Raw genomic sequence first — 4918 nt, 5'->3', positions numbered from 1 at the left:
ATGACCCACCAAGCCCGTCTCTTGTTTCCAAAAGCCCGTTCCTTACTATCTCATTAGTTTATGTCATACCCGGTTAACTAACTTAAGCGGGTTTCAAGCTCGTTACCCATGATGTAACTCTAACGGGTCAAAACTCTGTCAGCCGCATTGACTTTACCGAACCAGTATATAAAATCCAACATGACTTACTTATCACATTGGTTTGTAGCGTTTTGGCAAGTGAGAGTTCTCTAGTGATAGTTCTTTTGGTTAAAAAAATTGTAATTCTAAGGTGGTTGTATAAAACTAAAATATGTTGAGGAAAAAAATAAAAGTTGGGACTTTTTAATGAGAAAAATCAACATTAATTTACATATACAATTGTATCACTAATCTTATTTGAATTTAGTGACCAAAGTTATATAAAAGAAAAAAAAAATAATCCAGATCCGATCATTGCAGTTTTTGCCATTTTGGCATAGTATATGGTTTAACTTGTCCGAAATTTAATTCAACAGAATGTGCCTTCCATAAACTTCACAAACTCATCAAAATCTATTCTACCATCATTGTTAGCATCAAACACTCTAATCATTTTGTTGCAGTCATCCATGTCTATTCTATCTATCATCCCCAAAGCAGAAAGAACTCTCTGCAACTCCCTTGCATCAATATACCCATCTTTGTTCTCATCAAACACATCAAAGGCTTCCTTCACTTCGTCCAGTCTCGGCTGTTGTTCAAAAATGTTAAAAAGATCGTCACAACTTAAACTTCTTGGGAAATTGTCACCTTTGGAATTGCAAAAAATCCCCAAACTGCCCATCACCATCTTCACTTCATGTTCTTGTATGTTTCTATATTTAAATGAAGGTGATCTTTTTGACAATTTGGGTTTTTGGTTCTTCTTTTCAACTTGAATGTTGGAACCATCCAAGAAAACCCCTAATTGGGGGTACAAGAGGATCATGCTGAGTGTTATTTGGGAAAAGAAGTATTGGATGAATTCAGGTATCATGAAGGTCATGGTTATTGGTTAATGGTAGGCTATATATTTAATGAATAGTGAAGAGAAGGTAGTGAGTTTGAAGAATACAAGAGTGGATATTGTGGCTTTTATAAACATTTTGTGTGTGTGTGTGTTTAGGTCACTATCAACTGAGATTGGAAGAATATGCTGGAGTGGAGAAGGTAGTGTTAGGAATGTGGTTGGAAATGAATGATGTTTTGACGTAGAAATTTCGAAGGAAATTTCTTGCTAGTTTCCTGAGGATTTAGGTGAGATTATTGGCACGATTGTCCGCCTTACTTTATCCCTTGATATGTTGTATTATAATGATATGCACAATCAAAATTAATAGTTACAAACATATTATATATTTAATTTACTTATTTTATCGTTACATAATAAGAAAAGATAAAAAAAACAGTAAGGATATAAATACTAAAAAGTTAAATATTTATTACATGCATTCCAAACTTTCTCTTGCTTGACTTGTTGGTTTGGTTGCTGATTGAATATTGGAAAGGGACAAAGAAAAAAGAGTCGCTAGTCTGCTTTGTGCTCTTGCTATGAAGTTTCCGTTCTCTTCCCTACTTTGTTTAGTCTACATTGAATAAATAACTTGACAGTAACGTAGCACCAAGTTGAGTATTTCTTTATTCTGTTAAATGTCCCTTTTCCTTGAAAATTCTCAAAAAAAAAATATAATATAATAGCATTAGTTACAATTTACAGTCATTACCACTTTGGTGCTGTCTGTAAAGTAAGAGGTTAATGGTTTAATCCCTATAAAACGTAACATTTAGCTGTTCTAAAAAAATAAAATTAATTACAATTTGCGTTCGTATGGTTTGTGAGCGGAACCACACTAAGTCTCTCAAAGTTAAAAATTAACCGATTGAGTCCACGTACTTTGTTAAGGAATGTGATTTTATGGGTCTTTATATCAATATAGAAGTGAATTTAATTGGATTAGACTATTTTAAATCAAGACAACATTGATTTTTATAAGTTATGTCAAATTGTTGTTCAATTTACCATGTTAAGGGATTTTAACGTGTAAAAAAATGTCGCGAGGCTTTAACGAGGAAACAGAAAATGTGTTTGTTTTTTATGATATTTGCCATCTATGCTAACGAGGATTGATGATTTCAAACAAAAGGAAACAATATAAAACTGGAAATTAACTTTTAAACAAAAATAAATGATAACCAAAGTGCTTCAATTCATAGCTCATTTGCTCCATGCACTACAAAAAAATTGAGCTTTAGCGGCAACCAAAGTCGTCACTAATAACCCTATATGTCTTCGACGCTAATGGTCTTTATGTCGCCGCTAATAGTCTAATGTCGCCGCTAAAACGTGTCGTCGCTAAAGATGTTGCCGGAATCCGGCGTTAGATTCCGTCAGACCTTTTTTTTTTTTTTGCATTTCCAATTTTTTGCTGCTAGAACAAACATGTGCAGATGTTTTCAAAACGCATACCACAACCATTAGATTTATATAAACAAACAAAAGTACATAAACGTCAAGTGTTTCAGATGTTTTGTTTAAGCTAAACATAAAACAAACAATTAACTCTTCAAATATGCAGTATGTGGTATCTTTGAATTTTCCTCACTCTTTCCCATGGCTCAAACTCATTCCCAAAAAACTTGTCAAACAGTTTAGCGAACTCCTTGATAGCACCGTCTACAATCTCCCATTCTTCATCTCACTCTACAGCCTGCATTTCAGCACCAACTTTCCCCTTTTTCATGTACGTTTTAATCTGCAAGAAGTTAAAGAAAATAAACCCATGAGCGAGGCATTCTTGTTTGCGTCCATTTGTTAAGAAAATAAACGTTTTTGTGTTCAATTATAGTTAACAAACATCAACTGAAAGTAGTACACGAATGAACAACAAACATTTACGAACATAAAAAACAAATGAAACTTGTGTTCATGTCCATTCACTTAATGTTCGGTTCGTTTACGGGCAAGGTAAACCATTACTGAAAGGAAAGTCAAAATTCGATTTACCTAAAAGCATTGAAAATCATTGATTAGCCGAGGAACAGATGTTGAAATCCATACGCCTTTTAACCCGCTACCTACTTTGCCAATTAAAATTGACTCGTTCAAACCCTGCGCATCAATGAATGAAAAAAGTTGATAAAATATCTCCAGAATAATGACTATTGGCCCTATTAACAAACCATTTGAAAACACTTTTTTCTTCCCAAATCAACATTACTAGCCCTATTAAAAATGATGAGCAGAATAAAATAAATATAAAATCTACCTTCCTACAAAAAGCATGAGCTTCACGCACCACTGACTTCATACCAACACACTCAAAGCAATAGTCTGCACCACCTCCAGCCATCTCCATTATTACATGCTCCAAAAAAACATCATTAATTAGTCATTTTTCATTGATGAAACAGTATATGTTATTGTGCCGAATTAAAAATTTAACTTTGGTTAAGTTACCTGGCTCACAGCTTTGTCCCCACAAATCGGCTACCTGTAAAAACAATTCAGAAAGCTCACAAGTTGCTCAAAATCGGTTGATTAGTAAACAAATCAGGTAGAACTGGCTTGCTCTGTAAACATGCTGAGCGCAAGGTAAGTTTGGCCCAGCTCGTGGTTCCCGTTTGGTTTCACCGCTTGGAATTATTTGGTTTGTTTTGTACTTGATCTTTCAATTTAATTTTCCTTTCTGCAGTTTATTACATATCAGAAATTTTCAACACTTTTTATTTTTAGATTTCCCACAGATGATATTTAAATATAGTTGCTAAGTGCTAAATTATTTAGTGATTGTATTAAATTTAACCATACTGCATATAATAGGGAAAAATATAAACATTTACTGTCAACAAACAGCCCATTTGAGATTTTGCAACCTGCAATTACTTAGTCCATTTTGTATTCAACGTGCATACACAAGAAACAGTCTGATCCAGTTTATACGGTTTATTTTTCGTATAAACTACAAACCAAACTGTTCGTTATGGTTTAAAAATTGTTAAATTGACCAAGCGAAAATAAAATTAAGAAACCGACCGCGAACCATACCAATGACCACTTTGGATGGTTTCACGGTTTTAAACCAAGCCATGAACACCCCTAGTCATTACAGTTAAGATATTAAAATGAAAACTAAAATTTGATACCTTATGTATCTACAAAAGTAAGTTTATGCGATGCAATAATACAAGACTAACAGCTGCAAATAGAATCAGCAAGCAAGAACAAAGAAATACCCTGCACAAGTATTAGCTCATAAGCCTCAATCCATTACAAACACTAAATCTAAAAAGATGAAAAAAAGTAAAGAAATTAGAAGGATCATTTGTCATACCATGGATCAGGTGTACTCAGGCGATGTCGAACCCACAGGTCAGCAGCAGCAGCAAGTGTCGCCGGAAAATACATATACACACATACACAAAATTAACATGTATTATACCCAAATTCCACAAAATTAACATGTATTATACCTAAAATCCCCAAAATTATCCCTAAATTAACATGTAACCCTAAAATCAACAAAATAAGACTTACTCATAGGTTGGTAACGAAGCAGTGGTGGCAGGTAGTTGTCGTCGGAAGTCAGAAGCGGCCGGCTGTGGTTGTGGTTGGAATTAAGGTGGTTTTCAACGATGGTGGAGAGGTGTACAGAAGCGGTGGTGGTCACGAGGCGTACCAGTGGAGATGGGAGGGTTTTTTAGATTGTGGGCTGATATGTAATAGCTAGGGTTTGAAGGAATTTTGGGAGAGAAAACAAAGAGGAGCCGTGAAAGAGAGAGAGAAAGGAATTTCAGACTACGGGCTGATCTGAATAATTTTGGGAGAAGGAAAGGGATCGATGGAGGGAAAACATCCCGCATTTACTTTTAGCTCATTAGCGGCGACAATTTCAAGGTCGCCGCTAATAGTGTCTCCCCT

At 34.8% G+C, this 4918-nt stretch overlaps 1 pseudogene; it reads right to left on the bottom strand.

The window, feature by feature from the left end:
* Window positions 1-353: 353 nt before the first annotated feature.
* LOC143548430 (putative calcium-binding protein CML46 pseudogene) lies at window positions 354-1275 on the bottom strand (annotated as a pseudogene).
* Window positions 1276-4918: the final 3643 nt, after the last annotated feature.

This window comes from Bidens hawaiensis, unplaced genomic scaffold (assembly GCF_021521415.1).
Source record: "Bidens hawaiensis isolate Kalapana, Puna unplaced genomic scaffold, B.hawaiensis_p1.1 tig00015123_1, whole genome shotgun sequence".
Classification (NCBI taxonomy): domain Eukaryota; kingdom Viridiplantae; phylum Streptophyta; class Magnoliopsida; order Asterales; family Asteraceae; genus Bidens; species Bidens hawaiensis.
Note: the sequence above shows the minus strand (reverse complement) of the source record. Positions and strands in the feature narration are given on the sequence as shown.